Source organism: Sinocyclocheilus grahami, unplaced genomic scaffold (assembly GCF_001515645.1).
Source record: "Sinocyclocheilus grahami isolate Dianchi unplaced genomic scaffold, SAMN03320097.WGS_v1.1 scaffold245.1, whole genome shotgun sequence".
Taxonomy (NCBI): Eukaryota; Metazoa; Chordata; class Actinopteri; order Cypriniformes; family Cyprinidae; genus Sinocyclocheilus; species Sinocyclocheilus grahami.
In genome coordinates, this window is record NW_015505424.1 from 656,004 (window position 1) to 683,608 (window position 27,605).

A 27,605-nucleotide genomic window follows, 5' to 3' on the forward strand; every position below is an offset into this window, starting at 1 on the left:
GTGTGTGTGTGTGTGTGTGTGTGTGTGTGTGCTTCTGCACTGAAGCAGAGCGGGAACGCTGATACCACCGGACGGTCTCTGGGGTCTGTTTTTAGGTGTGTTTTGAGGGTGTAACTCTGACTTCAGCTGATTTTCAAGCAGTGATCAGCAGTCTCTCATCTAGGAGAGTTTCACTCCAGAATGTGAATAAAACAGCACAGCATGCAAACATTTGATTATTAATGCATGAGCCCAGATATAAACCTGTACATGGATGCATGGTATGCAACTATGCATACTGAATTATTTATTGTGAACGATAAAGGCAAGACACTACAGTTGAATAGAGTAGAAACATTTAGGGAAATGCAGAAATATAGGGTAAACTAATATATCACCATATTTTGGCAGTTGATTAATCAAAGTACATTAAGACAGTTGTTTTGTATTACAAGATTTCTGAAATGTTATGTTTAGATATGTAAATAATGCATTATCTAATTAAACATGCACTAATTTGCATGCATTTCCAGAACAGAAATCTGAACATTGGAAAAAGACAGATTTATTGGAGTTAAAGGTTTTTTTTTATGTATAATATTTATGCCAAAATAATGTGTGTTTGGTTGAAAAAAAGACAAACAATTTAGTTATATAGTATAGTGTAATTTATTATAGTTCTAAAATATATTTATATCTCATTATATAATATATGTAATATGTATGTTTTCAAAGAAGCTTCTTATGATCTCCAAGACTGCGTTTATTTAATCATAAATATGGTAAAAACAGTAATATTGTGAAATTTGTAACTGTTCTTTGCATTTAAGTCAAGTCAAGTCACCTTTATTTATATAGCGTTTTTAACCATACAGATTGTGTCAAAGCAACTGTACAGCATTAATTAGGAAAATAGTGTCAATAATGCAAAAAAAAAAAAAAAGCATTTACCTGCATTTAAGAAATATTTTTGTAACAAGGTAAATGTCTTTACCGTCACTTCTGATCATTTTAATGCATCCTTTCCAAATACAATATTTCTTTCTTTCAAAAGTATTTATTTTTTCCCCCTCCAATTTTTGGCCAGTTCCGTCTCCAAACTGCTCCGGTGCCCTCAGGGAATGATGGCAGTTTTTTTTTTCTCTCACAAATAAAATGGCCTTTGTTTTTATTCTGCCCGTCTCAGATGGTCTTTGTGTACCTGCCCAGGGGTCTCCACTGCTTTGCTCGTGTCGCCGTGAAATCGATTCTCTTTCCTGTCATCATGATGTTGTGTTCAAGTGGAAGAAAAATCACTTTGAAACCCATGAAATGTTAATGAACATTTTTATGACTGCCTTTGGAGAGGAAAAATAGCAAAGAGCAGGAATCATCGGTTAATGTTGTTCAGTTCATTGATGATAGTTAAAGTGCCATGTTATACACAGATGCATTTTCATTGGTAAGGACAGGCCTTTGTTCAGATATCACATCTGACATATCATCTGAGTATAATTACAGAAATTGTAGGTGGGGTAAGTTTGTTGTAATGCACAGCTGGGTTTCTACTGGGGGAAATAACAAGTACAGCTTTTGTTAGATTAACAAAGTATCAATTTATTAATTAATTATCAACAGTTTCTCGCATTTTCAGCAGTTCTTACAGTCGTTAGTTTTCTCTGAAGATAGGAAAGCTAATTCATTCTCCAATTAACCGACATGTCACTGCATTATCATTTGTCTTGGCTATGCATCTGAAAATGTAATAAAGGAAAGTTTGATCTTCCTCCCGTCTGCTGAACTCATATTGAAGAATCTGTCATCACAATGTAGATATTCCAGCAAAGTTGTACCTTATTATTTGCAAAAATCCTACATTAGTCATTTTGTCACTTGTCGTGGAAACAAAAATACTTTTAAACCGACTTTACAGACGTCGCACACCAAACCCAACACTTTTTTCCTCTTTATTCCTGCTTTCTTGCCACCTCGGAAGCCGCAGCAAATATCCGGGCTTGGTTTTCCACACTAAAACTCATGCTGTGAGTGCTTTTGTCATTGTGGCTTGAGAATGCCCTGATGGTGATCCAGCTCAGCGGAGCATCTCTGTTCAGATAAACCTTTTAAACCAAAAGTACTATGTGGATTTCTTGCTCAATCCCTTTCAAGAAACTCGGAGGAGATTTGCTCCTTCAATGATACAGATATACAGGCAAGGTCTGTAAATGTGTGTTCTCGGAGGCCATGTACATTTAGTGTGCATTAGAGGCTGGAGAGGTGGATCAAGGAGTCATGCTGTGTATGTAATTTTTGATGTTTGGTGTAAAACATGCTGCTACGGCAGTGGCTCTTAACCAGGGGACCGGGGCCACTAGAGGCCCTCAGCAAACTTTTAATTCTTTCCCCAACACTCGAGATCAAGTTGCATGTGTGTTTGCAACTATAGTTCTACGCATATATGAATATCTGTATCTGCAATAGACTTCAGCAGATGATTTTGCTAAACTAACACAATACAACAAGGCAAAGCCAGTAGCTAACACAACATCAAAAAGTTACTACTATTGAGTTAACACATATTAAAAACACAAACTAACATGTGTAAGTTTATCCAGTTTCTTCGGGAATTTAAATTTCTCCGGTTTTTACAACCAGATGCTGTGCAATGTTGTAGTATCTCAAAACTCATTGATGTTTATAGTGAGTGAAGACACATTGAATGTAGTCTCACGTAGCCAGACCTTCAGACTGACGGCTGAAGGTCTGGAATACATGGCAGCTTTCATTGGCCAAAGCCCGCCCATGAGGCTGTTTGAACGACATATCAAACAACCAATCACAGTTCGTTTCGTTCATCGTCACATTTCGGGGTGTGGAAATGTCGCCACAATAACAGACCGGTGTGTAAAACTCTTGGATGTATTTTAAAGATTTTGTGCCGCAAACTTTAAATATTTCACATACGTTTGAAAATCCAGCGTTTAGTTGATCCTGATTAGCGCTCGTCATCGCTGTTGTAAACACGACGGCTTTCTTCTTTCGTGAGGGGGTTTGGCGTCACGGCATCTTTGTTTCCAGGCGGAACGTTACAGAACGCGACACACACGTCTCCCGGAAATCCTGTATAATTCAACCAATCCGATGACGACTTTGAAACTCCTGAAGTGTTTCCACTTTTGTGTGCCATATGCATCTGACGTTTAGCCAACGTTCCGTGGGCGTGACGTCTGAGGCTGAGACTACATTGAATATGGCATCTACCTATACATATCTATGTTCAGAACGATGAATGCTGTCGCTTTTTTCTGCTTCTCCTTCGCCCATATTTTGATCTAGAGAATTCAGTACTCTTTCAGAAGATGTATAATAGCGCCTCCTACCGTATAAAATTGAAAACACAGAAAGCCTGAAAATTCTGTCAATGGTGGGGAAAGAGTTAAGGGGGCGTCAAGATAATGTAAAATTATTTAAAATAAGACAAAGCTAGCATTAAAATAACTCATGATATATTCATATATGTGACCCTGGACCACAAAACCAATCATAAGGGTCAATTTTTAATAATAAATAAATAAGCTTTCCATTGATGTACGGTTTGTTAGGATACGACAACATTTGGCCGAGATACAACTATTTGAAAATCTGGAATCTGAGGGTGCAAAAAAATCTAAATATTGAGAAAATCACCTTTAAAGTTGTCCAAATGAAGTTCTTAGCAAAACATATTACTAATCAAAAATTAAGTTTTAACATATTTACAGTAGGAAATTTACAAAATATATTCATGGAACATGATCTTTACTTAATATCCTAATGATTTTTGGCATTAAAGAAAAATCAATCATTTTGACCCATACAGTGTGTTTTTGGCTATTGCTACAAATATATCCCAGCGACTTAAGACTGGTTTTGTGCTCCAGGGTCACATATATTTGTTAATTTACCCCCTCATAACCCTCAGTTTGTGTCAAATGTTACAACAGTTAAAAAGAGTGGGAACCCAGATGAAGGTTCAGCTCCTAATACTTCCGGAATATTTGTTATTTTTTATTACAACTATTTAGTTACCTCTAAAAAATACACAACCTGGGATTTCTCATAGATTTGTATTTATTTATTTATATTGTTGTGAGTCAAAAAGGTTGAGAACTACTGTGCTACGGTATTATGTGTGGTTGCTATCACATTTCTATGGAATTTCTATAGTGTCCTGGGTGGTTCCTATGGTGTCGCTAGATGGTTGCTAATGTGTTTTAGGTGGTTGCTAGTCCCTCCTTAATTGAAATGGCTTTAATACTAACCATAAAGGTGTAGTCACATTAGCGAAAGTCCATTGTTTACTATCAGTAGGGTAGCAATGTATAAAGCTCAGCTTAAGATGTAATTTTGTGCTATTGTTATAATTCTAAGTATAAGCAATACAGGTGCATCTCAATAAATTAGAATGTCATGGAAAAGTTCATTTATTTCAGTAATTCAACTCAAAGCACTTCATGCTGACCAGCTTTTTGAAGATACTGATTTCATTTTCCAGCAGGATTTGGCACCTGCCCACACTGCCAAAAGCACCAAAAGTTGGTTAAATGACCATGGTGTTGGTGTGCTTGACTGGCCAGCAAACTCACCAGACCTGAACCCCATAGAGATCATAGAGAATCTATGGGGTATTGTCAAGAGGAAAATGAGAAACAAGAGACCAAAAAATGCAGATGAGCTGAAGGCCACTGTCAAAGAAACCTGGGCTTCCATACTACCTCAGCAGTGTCACAAACTGATCACCTCCATGCCACGCTGATTTGAGGCAGTAATGAAAGGAAAAGGAGCCCCTACCAAGTATTGAGTACATGTACAGTAAATGAACATACTTTCCAGAAGGCCAACAATTCACTAAAAAATGTTTTTTTTATTGGTCTTATGAAGTATTCTAATTTGTTGAGATAGTGAATTGGTGGGTTTTTGTTAAATGTGAGCCAAAATCATCACAATTAAAAGAACCAAAGAGTTAAACTGCTTCGGTCTGTGTGCATTGAATTGATTTAATACACAAGTTTCACAATTTGAGTTCAATTACTGAAATAAATGAACTTTTCCATGACATTCTAATTTATTGAGATGAACCTGTAGTAGCAGTAAAATTTGCATTAGTAAACACCAGTAATGGATCATACATTTCCAAAACCATTGTCTAGACACTGTAAGGAAAAACAATTATTTTTCTCTTTTATTGAGCCATGTCCACTGGCTTGAGAAATAGTCAATCGCTGGTGTGGGAGTGACAGATGAGAGTGTGAAGGGATGGAGGTAGAGGAGAGGTGGCGACGAGCAGACAAACAAAGCTCTTAGCTGTGTTGAGGAGTTGACCTGCGAGCCGTCTGCCTCTGGCTGTTGTTCAGACCCAGCCGGCATGTCATAATATTATATCAGTGCTGTCTGCTTCCACCTCTCTTTCTCCCGCGCTCTCTTCTCTGTTGGTTTCTATCAGCCCTTTTCTGTACTACAATAATGATTGTACAGAGCAGTGCTGCTATGTCACACATACTCCCATTGTACCACTCACACAATTGCTTTGTCCCAAAACATAGTGAGCTGTCTACTGAGTTTTCACATCATAGTCATTTTAGGTACTATAATTAGGTAGTATAAAAATAAGGTATGTCACAGTTCTGAGTTGATTTTCCCATGCAAAGCAATATTTGTGAGGAGTTGCTGCCAATGTACAGTGTCCCAAATCATTCACCGTGATGGTGAGGATGCTGCCTATTCCGCCAATAAAAGTAGTTTTTGTAACAGAGCTAATAAAATACAGTCGTGTTGTTTTGTCCCCTGCTTTTCACTTCGCATCGAGTACTTCAGAAACGTTCATGCTCTTTATGAATTCTAGTGGCTTCATCTCCTACAGCCCTTGAAGTGAAATGAAATGCAGTTTTCTTTGTCTCGTTCTCCGATTTGTTTTCCCGTCCTCTCCCGGTTTGTTTTGCTGTGCTGGCATGCTGCTGATGCAGTGGCGTTGACCTCTCATCATGCCCTGAGGCATGACTCCTCTGACTTCTCTCCCACAATCTCAGGTGAATTCTGGAAAGGAGTCAAGTGAAGTGACCCTAACAAACCCGCCACTCCTACACACGGGCTGAAAGTCGTCACTCAGCAAAGACTTGTGGGAGGCTGATGCTATGTGTGGATGAAGCTTGACATCCCCCTTTTGTCTAGAACATGTCCTGACTTGTGAGACATGGGGATTGAGGGATGGAAATGCTATCATTAGTCAAGAATGCTGTCAATCATATATGCTCCCATGGAGATTTTTGAATTTGGGACAGACTTTTGGGGAGAAAAATTGTGACAGGTTCTTCAATGGGATTTGGTGTTTCTCCTAAAGAAATTGACCTTCGGGGAAACGTGAAAGTGAAGAAAAATCCCAAATGGAAAAGAACAGCAGAGTGCAGGCTCTACTATATTATTACCGTCTGCTTGGTCTATCAACAGCTGTGTTTAAATGGCTCTAAAGCGTGTTTCTCTCGCCGTACTATACTGCGGCTATTGCATCATCATGCTGCTTTATTCATTACCCAGAAGGCTTTTTCTCCGGCATCATCATTGTGGGTTCCTCAAGATTGCCACGTTAAACACCAGTGATTCCGTCTCCATTCGCCCAATCTCAGATGCTCAAGTTGTTCCAAAGTTATAGCTATAGACACAAAAAGAAGTCAAATATTAAAGCAAAAGAGGAAAAACAGGAATAAATACATTTTGTGTGCTGTAATGTCAAGTTATTCGCAGTGATACATCTGCTTGGAACAAATAAACACAGGACTTTGTAGTTTTATGTAAAATTAATCCATATTACCTGCCTGCTGGTATATCATGGTAAGCAACACGATCACTTCAAAATGTAAGTATGTATTTACTCTCAAATTAAGTAAAATCAAAATATCGATCAATGTATGAATACACAGACTATATCATATATGGTTACACAAACCTCAATCATCAACTAATATCAAACCTCATTGGATCTTGAATGTCACATGACAAAATGGGTGAGTAAATACCGACAATTGAAATTTTGGGGTAAACTATCACTTTAAAGGTTTAGTTAACCCAAAAAGGAAAATTAGGCTGTGTTTTACTCACCCCTGAGGTATCCTAAGTGTATATGACTTTCTTCTTTCAGACGAATCCAGTCAGTGGGTAAACTATCACTTTAAAGGTTTAGTTAACCCAAAAATGAAAATTAGGCTGTGTTTTACTCACCCCTGAGGCATCCTAAGTGTATATGACTTTCTTCTTTCAGACGAATCCAGTCAGAGTTATATTAAAAATTGTCCTGGCTATTCCAAGCTCTATCATTGCAGTCAGCGGGTGTTGCAGTGCTTCAGTCCAAAAGAAGTGAAATAAAAAGTGCCCATCCATAAAAAAAAGTGTCTCACACGGCTTCCGTGTACAACTGTTGGCGCAAGCTAGATTAAAGTGATTATTACGTTTTAAATATGGATATTTTTCTTACAAAAATGCATCGATCCGCTACAGGAGGCCTTTGTTGACCCTCCGGAGCCATGTGAGACACTTTCCCCCCATCCTCAACTGCCTGTGCTCCTTTTTGTGAAATAAATGCGCATGTATTTTGGGACTGAGTGATCCGGAAGGTCTCTAATCCCCTCTCAGCTCACCAAAGGAGTGTGCTCTGAATAGAAGGGGTCAAGAGTGATTAGAGAAGCTGGCACAACTGAATGTCCTGAAAGATGGTGGTTAAGGGGGGCTAGGGGTTAGTCTGCAAATCTCTCGACATGCCAACGAAATCTTAATGTGAGACCAAATTGCTTTGGAGGGCTAGACACAATGGTGATGATGTGAGGAATCGAGAAGGAATTTAATAAAGTGACTTGGCCCAGTTTGAGATGGATGCCCATTCATTTAAATGCTCTGACCTTTGCAATCATAACAGACTCTTCCTAAGTGGATAAAGACATGAGTTTTCAACTCTAGTGCTAGTGCTACATTTCCTTTCACGTGCTCAAAATCCTTATGTATGTTGGAGAAGAGTTGCCAATGGAATGAAAATTATCAATTGCTGTTCGTACAGAAACCGTTTTGACCTCAGAGGTGCTCTCTTTGGGGAAGACATTTGTTTAGACTTGAGATTTAGGCTATGAAATAAACAAACTGTCTGAGAATTCTTCAGCTGAACTGGAATTGCACACTTTGTATCTATAACTCTCAACTCAGCCTTACTGGACTCAGTGAAGAAACCCAATCTATCAGTCCCTGTCACTCTTCACCTTTGGGTTTGCTCAGGGGAATTTCACTACTCCTTTAAAATATGAGGAGGCCAAAGTGGGGCAGAGTGGCCACAGATTCAACTGAAGTTTTCAAGGCTGTAACAACATCAAAAGGATTCAGTCTCGGTCAACTAGTCCCACTCAGACCCACTTCTCTGGTCCAAGCTCTCTGGGTGGGCCAGAGGAATAATTGGGCGGAGAGGCCATGCAAAACAATATTGAGCAAGGGAGAGTGGAAGTGAAATTGGAGAGGAAGTCCTTCAAGATTTGAGGATGTTTTTTTCCAGAGTTTGAATCAAGTAAGTGCCATGGCAGTGTGCCTTAAAGAAATACTTCATCCAGAAATGTAAATTGTCATCATTTACGCACCCTCATGTTGTTTCCTGCATCATTTTCATCTGTACAACACTAAAGGAGATATTTTACAGTGTGTTCACACTGTTATTTTCCATACAGTGAAAGCAGACAGTGACCAGGGTCAAAAAAGTTCCACGTACAAAAAAAAGTAGTCCATGCAACTCTGTATTTCACGTCTTCTGTAGCCATGTGATAGCTTTGAGCAAGGAACAGACTGAAATGTATGCCTTGCCCTCTGGCAAATAATTGCGAAAACTGCCCCATGTTTGACTTTGAGAAGGATTTGAGAAAGAACTCAGGCAAACAAATACACAGTCCAGCATTTCACACTTGCAGGGTCAAACAATAAGATCTAAAGGGGTCTGAAATGCATATGAAAACCAGAGGTTCCCTCTCCCTCCTTCCGGGGCTCTCTGATGGTCCCTGTAAGCCGTCATGCATCATTCCCTCTCTGTCCTTTCCATCCACCTGTTACAGCCAGTCTCACACTCGCCCTTTTTTAGAATACCCTGTGGGAGAGTCACGCAGTCACATCAGCTCCCCTTACCCTTATAAAATGACTAAGTGGGATAAGAAATGGCCAAAAAAGCAGAGCAGCCAACCAACTGAAGTGCAGCGGCTCCTGCTAAAGCCATTGGTGTGTTCTGGAGTAGCCCTGGATTTGGCTCTTCTGCCTGACCACAGTATAGACAGTGGCTATAGACTTAGTAGGGTAGAGTGTTTAAAGAGAGCGATGCAAGTTTTTTTTTCCCTGCTCCTGAGGTCAGTTTTACTGTCATTTACAATGGAAAGTGGGCAATTAGGGTGAAATAGCTTCTTGTTAAATTTATTCTTCAAAAAATCCTTTCCAAAGTTGTGGAATAAGTTCAGCTGTCCTCCATCTCCAAAATCTGAGCCAGCTTTGATATTGTGTTGTCTTTCTATTGTAAAATAACTTAATGAGATTGTATTTCATACACGGACAGAAGCTTGGCGTTTTCAGCAGTCTGGGCCATAGCTTCCACGCAAGTTTCCTCATAGAAGTTGCATGCTTTGCTTAATGTATTTTAGGACTTGAGCAAATACCAATGATTCCATCTCCTACAGTCATTTCTTTATAGCTACAATAGTTATGCCATATCAAGATGTATCTTAAGATAAACAATTCTGCCATGCTTGAGAGAAGGAAGGAACTAATTCTTACCAGAAGGCATAATGCTCCTTTTGCTGCTGATGTAATTAAACGGACACTATTAGTGATCTGTCTAATGGAAGGTTTAAAGGCCTCATCATACAGTGGAGGAAGGGAGCTTTAAATCTATGTGGACATTGGTTGTGCTCTTGAGTCATGGGCCACACTAGAGGACCCAGAGGATCCAAAGAAAACATTGACTGTTAATGATACACATGTAATGTAGATGTGGAAACTCTCTATAACCATGGTGGGTTCTTGAGCCCATTATTCTGAGACTGTACAGATCTCATGGGAGGATAGACACAAAAATGCAGGGGCCATATTTTCAATGTACTTTATCAGTGCGAAAGTGGCCAAGTTTGCTCAGGGTGGAGTTATGGGTCGAATGGTTAAGATTTTTCAAATGATGAAATTCCATTTGGGGTGTTCCAGAGAAGTCAGAGATTTTGGGTGTATCTAAGGAAACATGTTAATAAAATATAGTCTGTTCTTCATCAGGCAGCACTGTGCCCTCCTACAATGGATCTCATTGTGCACTGTGGAGGGTAGACTGGCAGCAGAGAAATATTAACTCACACAGTGAAAGTCAACATGTGGATAGGTGGGAGTTTTTCCATTGATCCGCACACACACACATGGGATCAATCAGTCCACTCGCATACTTTCAAATCAGAAATACTCAAGTTTACTTTACCGTATCTTGATCATCCTCACAGGTCTATATGATTGAGTAATGCATTGCTCCTTAGATCTTTCAAACTCTAATGTTGCCAAAGGGATCGTATCCTGAAAGAAAGGAGTGAATAAGACAGGGAGTGTTGGCCCATGAGTTCTAGATAAGGTGGATGAGAGCTCCCAAGTCTGCTTGGTTGCTCTTTCATCTCTTGTATACTGACAGTTTCCCAGGGAAATCAAAGTCTCCAGTCTGTGCCCAGCCATTATGTTGAGGAAGGAGCCGCAACAATCACCACAGTTGCCAATTAAGTCAACCACTAGGACTGCTTAGTGTACATCTTTTGGGAGAAGTAGGGGGTATGGAAAGACTGTTAGAGGTGAGAGGTGTGCTACTACTGAACTGCAGACACCTTCAAAAGCATGCTCTTGAAACAAATTTTGTATTTTACAACTAATTCTTCATGATCCAAGGAACAATGTCATGCTTGCCCTTGCAGAACTGGCTGCCATGAGGATTTCTGTTTTGGGTGCCTGCACTTTGTTACTGTATGGTTTTTGGTGCCTAGGATGTTCTGGCTGGTTTTTAGCATGTTGCTAAGAGGGTTTGTGTGGATGCTTACTGGTTAAACAAGCACACATACAGTATAATTTGGTGATATTGGGTTCCTTTCTTCAATGTAACTATAGAGTTTTTGCTCATTCCATTGCCCGAAAACCAGCAACGCTAGTCTGATTTTTTAGAAATATGAAAGCACACTTCTTCTCAACAAACAGCACAGTTTGAAGAATCGTTCATGTCCAAATGTGTGGGACAACTTAGTCTGATTTCTTAGAAATATAAATGCACACTTCTTCTCAACAAACAGCACAGTTTGAAGTATCGTCCGTGTCCAAATGTGTGGGACAACTTGCATGTCAGTTTAATACTTATTAGGGACTTGTTGAAATCTCTAATACCAAATATGAGCAATAGTTAGCCATAGCAATGTTTTTTTCCCCGTAAAACATTTCAGAGTCAAAATTACCCACTTCACCTCAAAGTACAGTGTTCAGTGCCAAGTAACGTACTGGTACATTTGCATACTGGTGTTTATTGGAATTACACAACTTCATCAGTTACTCGGGTCAGCCATAACTGCTAAAACTATTCACACTGTCCACAAACATTTACTGTGTGCAATAAAACCGCAACGACTTGCTTACAGCAGTGTTGGATATGCTGGCTCAATGCTCTGACCGCAGCCCCACATCTCAGAGGGAGATCAGAGAGGCAGGGGAGGGAAATCATTCATTATACGGGACTCTTTGCTTATTAGTGTCTCTTTTGTTTCTTGCCCTCTCTCCCTGTCGTCTCCCGGTGCCAGGCAACACTGCGGGCAAGAGACTGGCACACCTGCAGTTGCTGTCTTTGTGCACGCTGCCAAAGGACCAATCAAGCATTTCTGTCACATCCTTAAAAGAGACGCGCACACACACACACACCTGGCTAGGTGCTAAACAACATCAGGGCCACCAGCGATGTGTTGACTGCTTGATGCTTGGGATGTGTGAGTGTGCTTTGTGTGTGTGCATGTGTGCAATGGAAGAAGACCCTCTTTGTCCCTTTCTCTCTGGCCTGTCCTCTGTTCTTAAAGGTTTATTCATGCTATCGTCTCACTGGTTCCAACAGAGCCTTGGTTTTCTTCAAGCAGACTGTTCATTTAGAAAAGCAGTCTATTGACTATACAGAAGAGAGTGTCTTTTCACTGTGTAGTTTGTTCATGTTCAGAGAAATGTGCCCCTCTCTACAGTTATCTTTTCAGTGATACACTTTTTCTCTAAAACTAAGCCTGCTGATGTAATTTTGACAGTTTAAAGTATTCAAATTGCTGGCAGGACATGGCAGCTGAAGTGAGTTGACTTGGAGCTTGCCCTGATTTACAAAGAAAGAGTCACGCTTTACATCAGGACTGTTGACATTGAGAGAGAAACATCCCAGATCCCAAATTAGTGATCAATCAATATGGGCTTGCCAATGACTGATTCCCAAATGTTTACCTGTATACCCATGTAAACATGAGTGATATGGAAATAACATTTTAATTCATTTTAAATAAAATAAAGGAAAAAAGAGGTTGTTTTGAATCCACCCCTCATTCACATTCTTAAATATGAACGGTTATGGAAATTCATGTTGTTTTTTTGTCTATGCTTATTCTTCATGTCCTGGACCTTTATTTGCATCAGCTTAGAGGAAGTTGTAAAAACAGGAGGGATTTGCATATCAGGATGTGATGATTTGATTGTAATTAAGATCACCTTGAACCAAAAATGTCATAAAGACATTTTACTTGCTCAATTAAGATTTTAAATATATTTAGATTTTTTTTTTTCATAAATATCCATTACGATTGTCTTTTAAACGGTCCATTGTCTTGCGAAGAAGTAGAAGCCTGAATTGTTCTTGCACATGCCTGATTTGACCGAGTGCCTTGTGCATTGAGTTATTACATTACATTTTTTGAGAAGTAGCACATCTTGAAATTGCACGTTGTTCGTATGTACTTCCTCTAATTAATTTTGTCACATTTTGTTCCATAGTAATATAGTAAATTATTATATTTTCATACAATGCATTTAAAATAAATAATGTAATAAACTAGACATTAAAACTGTGTGAAGCCATTACCGAGCACTGTGAAAAGTGATGACATGTAATTGTTTTCCAAATTCAGTCGATTCAGTCAACTTCATTTGATTCAGTCATATCAGTTGATTAGGTGAAATTGAGTCAATTCAGCCATATTCGATGCAGTCCTATTAAATGGTATTTCTGACTTGAATAGAACCAGGTCATTTGCTTCCATGTAAATCAAAATTTTACAGTGAAATCTCTAAAGACCTGAAGGATGCTTCACACAGCAATGCTATCTGGCATTAGTGGTTTGATGATTGAGTCAGTCTTAGTGAGAGACTCACAGCTGGCTGCGCTGAAGAGAGAAAGGCAAGAGAAGGAAGGGAAGGGGGTGGACATTTGGGGGTGTTTCCTTTCCTCTCTCTCTCTCTCTCTCTCTCTCTCGCTCTCTCTCTCTTTCAATGTGAGCCCGGAGCTCTGCGCAGAGAGCCGCTTCTCATTCAAACCTCCAAAGAGAGACAGAAAGCAACCGCAGGATGCTACACTGCATGTAGTATGTGAGCCGGAACAAAGCGCAGTGAGACATAATGAGCGGGCGGGTTCTCAACGGGAAAATGCCGCAGCTTCAGGGTCAGAGAGCAGGACGGACAATGCACTATCATCTCTCAAGGTAACGCCAGACTACTTCTGAATCGGAATCTCTACGCGATTCCTTTACTGATTCTTAATGCGTTAAGACCGCTAAGAGTTCAGCTGTGCCAGTGCACTTCAAACTGATTTAAAGATCGATGTATGGCCTATTGCACTATACTAAATAGTGCTAATTCGTACATCCATTGTCAATATAATTGTGTGTTAATTAAATTTGATTTGCAGTCCAATGTGTTAGCTGGTAGCTCTCGCGGGATGCCGTGATGAATTGATAGGCTATTTAAACGCGCGTTTGATGTCGCGCTTTTACGCGCATATTGTGTGAGAGACATTAATGTCTCTGTGTCCGTGAGTTGTGTTAACGTGCTGGATGGGTGAATAGTTGCGTGTCACCGCTGGTCTGTGAGTGTCGCAGGCAGAGGCGTTGAATGGGAATGAATGGAGGTGTGTATCGGTGGATTGCGGAGGGGGGTAACAGGCGGATATCGCGCGTCAGGAGGAAGTATTCTCCTATTGTTTAGATGACTGTTTGTGAATTACCCGAAGCGCAATGGGGACGTGCGGTGTCCTTGTTTCGCTGTGTTTCGTTATATACAGTAGGCTGGAACGTGGGCTGAATTCCTTTCTGACCTACATAAGTGGATGCGAGTGGGGTGCTGTGAGCCCATGCTCCACATTTACGTTAACTGTATAGTGGCTGCGTCTCAAAATCTTGTGAGCTGTCTATCTGGACAGCATTATAGCGTTCTTTTTGAATTCAGATACTAAAGGGGGCGTGTCCGCTGTCGTATAACTAGTAGAGCAGCATTTTGACAAAGGGAATGATAATTAGTCGACCAATAACTAGCTGTGGATTGATGGGCTTTTCCATAAATCATAGATGTACTGAACATTTATGATTCTACTGTACATCTACTGTACCTCTATAGGTAAGGCCTAATGGAACACCAGGGTTAGTTGTCACACGTCTCCAGTGAATATTTCCAAGGGTGGGTTTTATTTCTAAAAGTGACTTTCTTTATAGTCATAAACCTTGAAGTCTTGACTACAGAAAAGCTATTTTACACAGTAAAAGAAAATAAGTTTTGTCACACTGCATGGGGCAAGTTGTCACAGTGGAACCTGTTATGAACAGCCTATTATAGAATTTTCAAAATGTAAACAGTAAAACAATTATGAATCATAACACAATCAATAACATACTGAAATGTCAAACCATTGTGACATTTTAACAGTTTTTTTTTTATAAATGTCTAATCTTTCAACAATGTCAACAATAATATTAAATTATTTAAATTAATTTGACACGTATTTTATGTAAAATATTAAATATCATTTTAAAGTATAATTGACAGTTAATGATATTACAAGTTTACAAGAAACAGGACACTTCTTCTCAGACTTCTGTTAGTCAGCCAATCCAATTTCTGATCCGCTCAAAATTACACACAATTTGCCAATTAAGTCTCCTGGCCAATATGTTTTGGTCTGTCACAATGTCCTTAATTTTGTTCCTGCTGTTCAATCGGACACATCATACCACAAAAAAAAAAAAGAAAGGAACTGAAATTTAAAAAAACATTCATTAAAGGGGTGCTGCTGCTAAAAGGAACATTATTTTGTGTATTTGGTGTAATGAAATGTGTTTATGCGGTTTAAGGTTAAAAAACACCTTTCTGAAACGCGTCGATTTTTACAAAGCTCATCGGTCTGAAAAAGCGAGGTGTGCTCTGATTGGCCAGCTATCCAGTGCGTTGTGATTTGCTGAATTCCTCAAGCTTGTGACGGAAATGTTACGTCCCTTGCGATATTGTGATACCTGCGGCAACCACATGTGACGACCCCGGGCTGGACTCCTCTTCGTCCACGGTGAAAGCCGATCCGGCGATCCACAGCGCAAAGTTGAAGTATTTCCTCAGTGACCAGCACAGATCAGCTCTAGGCATGACGAAGCGGATATAGTCCTCTTTTGGAAGGCCAAACAAAGTAGTTTCGCTTTCACAACGAAGCACACAGTGCCTTCACGACATGGCTGCAGCATCAACAACAATACTACAGCGAGAATAAAAGTTATGCCTTCTTTTTTTGCGTGAAAATTTGGGCGGCATTATGCTAAATAAACATTACATTTTTGACCCCATCTCCACTCCCTAATTAAAACCCTTCAGTCAGGATACAGTTATCACCCCTGTTAGCTATAGTGATCATCTGTGGAGCTCTAAACTAACTTAAAATCTGTCATCTCCCCATGATACTGACAGACGGTGCCCCCTCTTTCTGTCCTTATTGATTTTGACCTTGAAATGCGCAGCCCTGTTTTTGCTCTTTCTGGATGACTGATCCTTTAAATCAACCCCTTATGTAAAGTCATTAGGAACAAAGAGATCAAGCTGTTACTGCTCTGCATGTTTAGCCATTAATTCAGTGCACAAGTTTGCTTTGCGTCTTTGACAAAAAACAGTTTCTCAATTGTCGGCCTTATCAGTTATATCATGAGTGAGTCTCTCCAAAGTTGGCAGGTTCAACCTCTTTATCTGTTTGTTTAAGTTGTTGGGCGGTTTAAAATCAAACAATAGTACTGCCAGAAGGAGATATACTGTCGGGCAGCTGGCAGAGTGTGTCATTTATACGGGAATAAGAGTTATGTTCTGTTATGACTAGTTATTTCTGTGCTATGCAAAGTGCCAGTTTGTTATGCCACTGTAAAGAAATCAGTTGCTCTATAAGTCACTCTCTGGGAGGTTTGCTTGGTTTGAACCTGTCAGTCTTTGCCTGAGAAGTCAAGCCAAACCTGTTTGACACAAACTGGCTTTGTGGGTGCTGGATTTGAGTCATTTAACCGTGCCTAAATCAGGCTCTATTCTTGAGCAGTTGAGTTTTACTGCTGTCATGGATGAGCTTCCTGCAGTGAACTGTTTGTAGCTACAGGGGGTGGGAGAGGATGTTCTACTCCATTAAAGAAAATACATTTACTGGGTCTGATCATCTCCAACATCAGGATGAGAACAGCACCCACTATATCCTGTTTTGCATATTGCTCTGACAGTCTTTTGCGAAATGATCCGATCATTTATGGTGCATCATGAAATCTTACATTTGGGCATCTTTTGGGGTTTTGATCAGATTATTTTTGAACAGTTTGTCATTGTGACATGACATCTGATTACGGAGGATTTGTTTGTTAAATAGATTGATGTATCAGTTTTTAAATGTACATATCACACAGTAAATGGTGCTTAATTCATATAATGTATATATATATATATATATATATATATATATATATGTTTTAATTCATGATGAATCATAAACAGTACATATAAACGCTACCATTAAAATACAGTAAAATCTGTAATATTGTGAAATATTATTACAATATCCCTTTGTGAATATATTTAAATTGTAATTTATTCCAGTGATGCAAAGCTGAATTTTCAGCATCGTTACTCAAGTCTTCAGTGTCACATGATCCTTCAGAAATCATTCTAATATGTTGATTTGCTGCTCAGAAACATTAATTATTATTATCAATGTTGAAAACCATAAATCAAATTTTGAGATTATCAAATTTATTTTGTCTGATGAGCTGATAATAGTGATTTTCAAAAGGAATTTTGAATAAAAATAGTATAAAACAATTTGTTTCAGCGATTTTTTGTTTCATTTTATTATTTGTACGTATGCATTATATCAGCCACTCTGTTCTTATAAACCCATATTGGTGGGCAAGTTTTAATGGAAATATCTATATATAACTAGTATCGATTCCAAACACTCCATTGCGCTGGTCCAGAATGTGTCGGTTTCATTCATTTGCCATTGAAGAATGAGGAACTTGGCAAATGTTAAATCACGAGACTCTAATAACTTCTGCGAAACATTCAACTGATTTTTTACTATTCCTAAGTCAGCAGTCAGTTTTTAGACCATTGCTGCTTATAATTCTTGTTAACCTCAGCAACACTGGTTCCTCGTGTCTCTGCGGCCCTGGCAAGGTACAGGAGGATTAGTTGTTGAATCCGTGCCTGTGTATTGTTATGGTGGAGTGCGTGCAGTTGGTCTTCAGCAGCTGGAAGGAGAAGGAGGAGGAAGAGGCCACGCTGGGTTTAACAGTGGCCACAGCTGCTATGAGTTAGGCCAGGGTCTGGGAGGAGCGCGCTTCTTCATTCACTCTACCTCTCTGTCCTCCCCTTTACCAGTCCCCCTCTTTCAAACCAAAACATGTCCCTCAGCATCCTGGATTCAAACAGGAGTGTGTCCGTTAAATCAACTGACAACACTGGAGTGGAGCCATGGGAAACTTGAACTCCAAGCACACGTGCTTGTCATGGAGCTCATTGTTTAAGATGTCCTGGATTCCTTCAGGTTGTGTTCTGATACTAAAAGTGGAATAAAATAAGCTACTGAAGTGAAGGACAAATCATTGTCCTGCTACTTTTCCCTTCCACACTTCACACTCTTGCAGTGATGCTATAGAAGAACCATATTTGGTTCCCCAAAGAACCTTTCAGTGAACATTTCTTAAAAGAACCATTTTTTTCTTTTTCAACCTTTTTCCACTGTAAAGAACCTTTTCTGGAATGGAAAGGTTCCATGGATGTTAAACATTCTTCATGGAACCATTGATTCCAATAATGAACCTTTCTTTTTATAAGTGTTAGTTTCTACAGTTTCAATTTTGGGGCCATTTTGGATATGTTACATTTGCTATTGTGGAAATATTAGGCAGTTCACCCCCAGCTGTGCCAACATGGCATTAGCATCAGCTATATTGATTGACCACTAATATACTATGTATTATGTCTTTCATAGACATTTCTCATCGACATCTTTTAGTACAGAAAAAATACAAAAAGTGAGTTTGTCTGTCAGGATGCTCATAAAATGAATGGCCTTAATTCTCAAGTAATTTATCAGTGGAAAAGACGTCCATGTGAATAGCTTAGTTTAGTTTATAAGACCCAGATTAAGCCTAGTCCAAAACCGCAAGGGATTTTTAATAGCGAATCCCCTCTGAGCAGTTTTATTAAGCTTAATCTGTGCCTGGGAAAATGGCCACAAAAGTCCCAATCAGCAGTTAATTGTAGATCAAAACAAGTCTTTATCTTGGTCGCCCTTAAGCACCCAATTCACACTTTGAGGAGAGAGTATGTTATAGACAGAGTAGCAGAAAATTACTACAGCTTGGATCGTGCTTCAGAACAGCATTAATGAACTACTTGCAGACCGTAAATCTGGATTGAGTCCTGCTTGCTCAATATTTTGACTTTTCCCTGGCTTTCTGCACTGTTCAAACTGTTGCTTAATACCTTAGAGTCTGGTTCACATGATTTGAGTTCACAGGCTTTGTCATCAGCTTGTGAGACTGTGAGTAATGGACCACTATGCACAATCTGTAGGGGCCTACAGGAAATCCAGTGAGAAAGTTGTAGGCCAGGATGTCCAGCTTGACCTCAGTGACTCAGTGATGCTTGTGTTACTGGGAAGCTCAGAATCATACTGATTTGGAATAGAAATTATATTACATGGATGAAGTTAGTCTAAAATAATAACTTTTAAGAACTGGGAATGGGTTAGGATGTTCAAAGTACAAAAAAACGTACTTACCTTCTTTGAGTCAGAACAGCCGGCATTGTAGTCTACTCTACCAGGATCAGGAAACAGTCCTCCATAAAACGTGCTGCACACATCTGAATATTTAGGTTGAAGTGTTCTGGAACGGTGTTGTAAATACAACTTAACCACTGATTTCTTGTTGTGCTAATTTTTGGAAGGCCAAACAAAGTAGTTTTGCTTTCACAACGAAACACAGCGTCACACATGGCGGCCTAGAGTGAGCAGAGGCCGGGGGCTAGAGTGAGGAATGGCCGGAGGGCTGGTGTGAGCAGAGGCACGGCCGGCGGATTCGACGAAGGAGCGTCCAGAGGGCTTGCGGCAACCACATGTGACGACCCCGGTCTGGACTCCGCTTCGTCCATGGTGAAAGCCGATCCAGTGATCCACAGTGCAAAGTTGTTGTATTTCCTCAGCGACCAGCACGGATCATCTCCAAGCATGACGAAGCAGATGTCGTCCTCTTTTGGAAGGCCAAACAAAGTAGTCTCGCTTTCACAACGATACACAGTGTCTTCACGACATGCCGGCGGCAACAACAATACTACAGCGAGAATAAAAGTTACGCCTTCTTTCTTTGCGTGAACATTTGGGCGGCGTTATGCAAATCTTCCCACATAGTGACATAGACATGTGGGGGCGTGTTAGAATGAGCCATTTTAGGTAGGAGTGGCTGACTCTTAACTTTTATAAAGAATATCGCTTTGGATTTGAGACTTTAGTCTTTGCAACTTTACAGATATTGTTCATGTACCAAGAGCTTGTAACACTCCAAAGAGAAAGGAAAACTTGAAATCGCATCATATGACCCCTTTAAAATAAAATTTATTGAGAATTTGCTTGATCTATGACTAAGTATACACCAGTACTGCAATTCAGTATTGTCTAGGTTCAGTTTCGCTCTTTTGTTTGTTTTAATGTATTTATTTATTATAATGTTTCTTTTATTTTAAAGAAATTAATACTTTTATTTGGCAAGGACGCATTATGTTGATGAAATGTTAACAGTGAAGGTATCAATAATGTTTCAAAATATTTCAGTTTTAATAAATGCTGTTCTTTTGAACTTTCTTTTCATCATAGAATTTTGAAAAAAAAAATATTAAGATTGTTTTCAGCATTGATCAGCATATTAGAATGATTTCTGAAGGATCATGTGACACTGAAGACTGGAGTAATGATGCTGAAAACCGACTGGGATAAATTATATTTTAAAATATAAACTTAAAATAAACTTAGAATAAAAAATAATAAACTTCTGAATGGTAGTGCATATTTTTAGTAGTGATTCTTTAAAGGGGATGAATGCATTTATTTGTCATAGTAGTTTATGAGTAATATGATAATTTTATGCAATAATTGGTTAAAGTAATTGTTAATTTTTTGAATATCCATTCTTACAGTTGGGATTCATCCAGAGTTGATTACTAGTTGATTTTGAAAATATGTAGTTTTTTCATCAAAAAAAATCTCAAATACAAGATAGTTATCACTGCATCCGCAGAGAGATTATATGTAGTTTATTAACTCCCCCCTCTTTGAGACTGTTCAAGCACCTCTCAAAACTTGCACACATCTGTCATAATCTGCACAGATGGAATATGTAGTGTCATTATTGGGAAGATGCTCGAACTTGATATATAATCCTCACTAATCCCTTTTGTACAGGCTTTTTTTGCTTCGGTAGGCTTGCGAAACCAGACCTGTTATTCTATCATGTTGTTTTTCATTTCAATACATGCAATGTAAATATGACAGGGATGAAATACATTTCTGTTTTCACATGAAAAGCTGCCCGATCAGATAAATGACAGGTCCCAGTGAGAATAGCACGCAGCTTAGCACTGTTGGGCCACGGACAGCTTTTGGCAGACAGAGATGCTCTGTGACCTGTCTCCATGTGTTTAACATACAACAGAATATGGATAAGGTGTCTGTGTCATTTGAAGGTCATCCGACGATCCATCAATTTAACCGTCAAACCCATTTGAACATGTTAAGCTTTGCAGAAACGTTATCGATGTTGTCAAAACTGAATTATAATGCATGCTTCTTTCATAAGCAGGATGTCTTTGATAAGCTGTCTTGATCCAGCATTGTCAAGCCAATCTGTTCTCCAAAGCTTAGCTGGTTAGGTGGTCCTGCACCCCGTATTGTAAACCATCTGTGCCGCCAGTCGCAGCCATTTCTCTGCCCACTCTTCAACACTTCACACACACACATAAAGTGTACCTGCTACAGTAGACAAATGATAATCAGAATGCTTATTAAATTCAAGATCACTTTAATGAGGGTTTAAATAAGTGGGATATTGTACAGGGAGATTCGAACAAAGGCACAGGTGATTGATAGTGGCCTTGACAAGGAGAAAAAAGCATGCAGACATAGACATTATTATTTGCGAAGTTGATGCCTGACACAATTTTTTAATATGTATTTTATTATATATTTTATGTTAGCAAATGTTAATATTTTAATATTATTGAATATTTTCATATTAATATTATGTTTTTGCCTTCACTAATTCATTTTAAATGGTTCTACAATCTGACAAATTAACTTTTAAATGTACTAATATTCCACGTGGTGTCTGTCAAATAATATAAGATTGCAAAAGCTGCATGCATAATAATAATTAGAAAACGATTATTAAAAGTATGTATACAATATTTTGCAATGGAATATAGCATGGCCAGGACACCCCAGGACATCAATTTTCTATAAAGTATTTTAATGTCAACTATCCATTTATTTATATAGAAACCACATCAAAGTTTTACACTGTAAATAGTGTACGTCTATATACGTATTACACACTATCTACTATACAGATGCTATCTTAATGAAAAAAAAAATTCTTGATGGGCAGTCAAGTCTACAGTTCACCTTAGCCAAGTTTGGCAGTATATGCTGGCTTTAACTGTGCCTTTGTTCTCGCCTCAGGGGACAACTGTAGCATTGCTTTAACAATGGTGTATTTCACGCAATAGTGATCCATTTTCAAATATACTTGAACACATTTTCATGTGTGGTTAGAATGCCTTGTGTCCTTTTGGTTTTGTGCAAGTCCAGATGATTGATAAAGAACACTCTTTAGGTTTTAGTGTTGGACACGTGTGTCATTTTCGCTCTGAGCCGTCACTCCCTCTGCGGATTGTGTATGACCAGTTGGTGCTGATGAAAGAGGATCTGCCACCTGCCATTTGGCATTCCAGTATTTTGCTAAGCTGGGCAAATTGGGATGGGCAAAGCACGAATTATGCAGAACATGTAGGCAATTGATATATACTTCTGTATGTGTTGAAGATAAAGGCCATATGCTACTGGCAACATGCAGTTGCTGTCTAGTATGTGCATAAAGAAACATGGAGTCAAAAGCAGGACTGGACAATATTTTACAAACTTTTTAGTAATATTTGATATGTATCTTGACATATTTGTGGACTTATTCACTTATATAAAAAACCTGCACAGTGACATTTATGTTAGTTAAATTTATCTGCAACAAAATATGTAAATATTTGATATAGCGCCTAGCCCAAAGTCAGAGGTAACTGTATGTGGATAATTTGTATTATTTTTGGTTTAACAACTACTTCCTGGATTAAAATTTTGTGTTGTTAAAAAAAATAAGAGGACCCAAGATAGGCCCCTGTGGTACACCATATATATATATATATATATATATATATATAAACAAGTATATACTGTTCATTGTCATTCGTTTGTGTTGTTCTTATATACTTTTTCTGTTTGATATATGTGCAGATATCATGAGAAAACTCATTCTTACTACCCTAAACCCCCCAAATAGCACTTTGATGGTGGATGCCTTCTTTAGAAACGCACTATTGCTGTTATGTGCTTGCCTTGCATCCATGCAATTAAAGTTAATGTTTGGTTAAGGGTGGAGGGGATGGGTAGGAGGATGCTTTATCTTCAAATTGTTCTTTTTTTTCTATCTGGCGGGGCTTGGGCTCTCTGCAATTACGGTGCAGCCTTGACACAATGTTATTGTGTTTTTGGAGAGCCCTGTTCTGGGAAGGGAGGACAGATAGAGGAGTGTGCTTCAGCTGGAGAAAGACGGCTCTAACAGCACTAGCATAATTAGCTCAGTGGTGTATGTCTATTTTAGCTGTCTTTCTTTATTTAGCCTTGGGAATTATTGTACATATGCATTTCTCCTTGCTTTTGTTTTTTTTTTCTTTAAAATGGACAGAATGCACTTTGTATTTGCTTGCTGAAAAGGGATACTGTGGAAGTTGATTTAATATGGCCCTAAAATGATGTTACAGTTAAAGTAGGAGCCATAGAGCTGCAGTTAGCTTGTGGTAAGACATGTTGAGCTCTGCTGCTCATGCAGGTAATCTAGTTTTGAGACTGCAACATGTCCTGACCATTAGCTATGCTCTCTCTCTGGAAATGTCTTTTTATTCTTCACTATATAGGCCTATCTGTCTAATATAGTGGCAGATTTCATTAGGCCCTAATTTTCTCATTAAGTATTCTGTTTCACTCAAAAATGCATCATATTATGAATGTAAAATAGGTTGTGAATGTTGTTTCATGTCATCTTTAAAGCTGAATTTAAATCCTCTGCTTCCAGTAGCCTTTGTATAATCCTTTAATCTGAGGTCACAGAGTGTTATGGTACAGTATTTATCAGTGCTGGTTAAGCCTAATCTTGCAGAGATTCTGCTGCTCATTATCTTTTTTTCCCCACCAGAACTAAAGCCCTATGAAGTCCATATTGTTTAAAAAATAAAAATAAAAAAATTCCTAAATTCACGTCCACTGACAAACAGGGCTGGTCAAGGGAGCGCAGCATCTCCAAAAGGTTGCTGTCCTTATCTGCATTTTCCCCTTCTACAGAACATCAAACACACAGTTTTAGTCTGGGTTTATCGAAAACCGCATGGTGTCTATGGCATGCGTTTGAAGTGGTTTTCAAGGTCTCCTCGTCCTCCTTTTCCACATCACCTGCGGCAGAAATTCAGCAGGGAGGCTCTGCTTGTCATGTTATGCACTTAAAGTGACACTTTCAGAAATAAATCAAGATCACACAGAAGAGATGTTGCTTTTGATTCAACTGACATATCATAGCTGTTGAGTTCACAGGCTTGAAGAATGTTTTAAGTCGCATATATGGCATGCTTGCAAGGCATCAAAGCAAAAAAAACAGCTGTCAAATGAGACGTCGCATCACACAAAAATTCTCAGCTGCAGAGCTAAACATGAGACTGCTGTTCATCCTTTAAAACCATCAGTGGAGTGCTGTCATCTCAGGTCTGTAGACGAGAATTTTGAGCGTAATCACAGAGCTTGAGGCTTGAGGTGCTCCAAACAGCCCTGAAACTTGAACCCTGATCATTATCACTCATAAAGAGACCGTCAGTGTTTCACCTTAGGGCTGGCCGTATCACAAGACAACTGAATGTGCTTGGATATCTTATAATGACAGACTCCTCACAATATGCAGCTACTTAATCCAGTATTTAGGTGTCAAGGGGACATCTGAGGAATTTAAAGCATTTGGAAAATGGAGACTGGAGGTGGAAATGGAATGAAAGTGTGGAAACTTTATTGTTTTTTGTGGATGAGGTTCAAAGGCTATTATGATGTATCAAAGCCATTGTTAAAGGCACTGAAGAATTGTATGAAATAATTAGACTTGTTGAACTTTTTTTGCTTAGCTTTGCTTGTTGTTTTGTTTTGCTTTGCTTTGTTTTTTCTTTGCTGCTTTTTTGTTGTTTTATTTTGTTTTGCTTTGCTTAGTTTTTTTGCTTTGCTTTTTTTTTTTTTTTTGCTTTGCTGTTTATTGTTTTACTTTGTTTAGTTTTTTTCTTTTGTTTTCTCTGCTATTTTTTGTTGTTTTATTTTGTTTTGTTTTGCTTTGTTTAGCTTTGCGTTTTTGTTTTGTGTTGCTTTGCTGTTTTTTTGTTTTCTTTGCTGTTTTTTGGTATTGTTTAATTTTGTTTAGCTTTTCTATGTTTATTTGTTTTGTTTTCTTTGCTATTTGTTTAGTTTTTTTTTTGTTTGTTTTGCTCATTATTTTTGTTTTGTTTTATTTTTTTAGCGTTGCTTTGCTTTTGCTTTGTTTTCAATTGATCCAATGAATCCATTTCCAAAGGAATATTGCAGAAAGAGGAATGTCTTTCCAGAGTCAGCTGTTTCATTCCATGGGTCTCCACAGTTGAGCAGACAGCCTCGCAAAGATGAGAAACCCCTGTGACTGTGTGTTTTATTCTGAGATAAGGGCAACAGTTACATAACACAAATTTTATCTGCTAGGAACTGGTCAGGTTCCTTTGTGGCACAACACGTTTATCAGTTGTTGCTTCTGATTGGAAAGGTTTCAGCTGTCTTTTTCACACAAAAATTCTCAGCTGCAGAGCTAAACATGAGACTGCTGTTCATCCTTTAAAACCATCAGTGGAGTGCTGTCATCTCAGGTCTGTAGACGAGAATTTTGAGCGTAATCACAGAGCTTGAGGCTTGAGGTGCTCCAAACAGCCCTGAAACTTGAACCCTGATCATTATCACTCATAAAGAGACCGTCAGTGTTTCACCTTAGGGCTGGCCGTATCACAAGACAACTGAATGTGCTTGGATATCTTATAATGACAGACTCCTCACAATATGCAGCTACTTAATCCAGTATTTAGGTGTCAAGGGGACATCTGAGGAATTTAAAGCATTTGGAAAATGGAGACTGGAGGTGGAAATGGAATGAAAGTGTGGAAACTTTATTGTGTTTTGTGGATGAGGTTCAAAGGCTATTATGATGTATCAAAGCCATTGTTAAAGGCACTGAAGAATTGTATGAAATAATTAGACTTGTTGAACTTTTTTTGCTTAGCTTTGCTTGTTTTGCTTTGTTTTTTCTTTGCTGCTTTTTTGTTGTTTTATTTTGTTTTGCTTTGCTTTGTTTTTTTGCTTTGATTTTTGTTTTTTTTTGCTTTGCTGTTTATTGTTTTACTTTGTTTAGTTTTTTTCTTTTGTTTTCTCTGCCGTTTTTTGTTGTTTTATTTTGTTTTGTTTTGCTTTGTTTAGCTTTGCGTTTTTGTTTTGTGTTGCTTTGCTGTTTTTTTGTTTTCTTTGCTGTTTTTTGGTATTGTTTAATTTTGTTTAGCTTCTCTATGTTTATTTGTTTTGTTTTCTTTGCTATTTGTTTAGTTTTTTTTTGTTTGTTTTGCTCATTATTTTTGTTTTGTTTTATTTTTTTAGCGTTGCTTTGCTTTTGCTTTGTTTTCAATTGATCCAATGAATCCATTTCCAAAGGAATATTGCAGAAAGAGGAATGTCTTTCCAGAGTTAGCTGTTTCATTCCATGGGTGTCCGCAGTTGAGCAGACAGCCTCGCAAAGATGAGAAACCCCTGTGACTGTGTGTTTTATTCTGAGATAAGGGCAACAGTTACATAACACAAATTTTATCTGCTAGGAACTGGTCAGGTTCCTTTGTGGCACAACACGTTTATCAGTTGTTGCTTCTGATTGGAAAGGTTTCAGCTGTCTTTTTTAAGCATACATGCTCAGTGATGTGAGGATTGACTTATCACTTTCTCAGGGCTTATCAGGTCCTGTGCGACAAGATGTGTTCTTATCTCAAAGTCACCTTCCATCCTGGAGCATTTGCTTTTTAATGATCCTGACACACCAGGACCAGACAAAATCAGATATCCTTGTGAATCTTTAATGAGGTTCTGATTGAAAAACATTGAAAGTTACTTCGAAATCCTGCTGTTGAATGTAAAAATAATAGGCATAGATCATCTATATTTTGTGCTCATAGCAGGTGGTGTCACTGACAATGTGTGCACACATTATATTCACTTTATATTCAGATTAAGGCCTTTATTCCCAGAATGGCTGTTCACAATTAGAAAATTCAGGCCACAGTGCTTTATTTTAATGTACAGGTATGCAAAATCATAACCAGTCCTTTCTTTAAAAATGTGTCACTTCTATTGCATGCCTTCTGAGAACTTAATAAAACCAATCCTTTAAATTTGGATGTGCGCAGATAAAAATTAATATTCTAGTTACAATAGGTATTGTGAATAAGACGTTTACATGACAAAGAATTAAATTTAATACAGGCATATACCAGCTGTCTTATTCTGATTTCTGGAAGTTTGAATATTGTCTTAATCACATTATTGGGTTATTGTGTTTATATGATGTGTACATAATCAGAAAATTACCAAATTCTGATTAACATAAGATAGTCATGTGCATGTAAACATAACTGAAATGTATCGGTGTAAGAATGACATGCCTGAATCA

The 27,605-nt window shown here is 38.5% G+C and overlaps 1 protein-coding gene across 2 annotated transcripts in view; it reads left to right on the forward strand.

Moving 5' to 3' along the window:
* Positions 1-27,605, forward strand: part of LOC107598126 (neuron navigator 1-like) — a 166,313-nt gene that overhangs the window by 87,061 nt on the left and 51,647 nt on the right. The window lies entirely within an intron of this gene.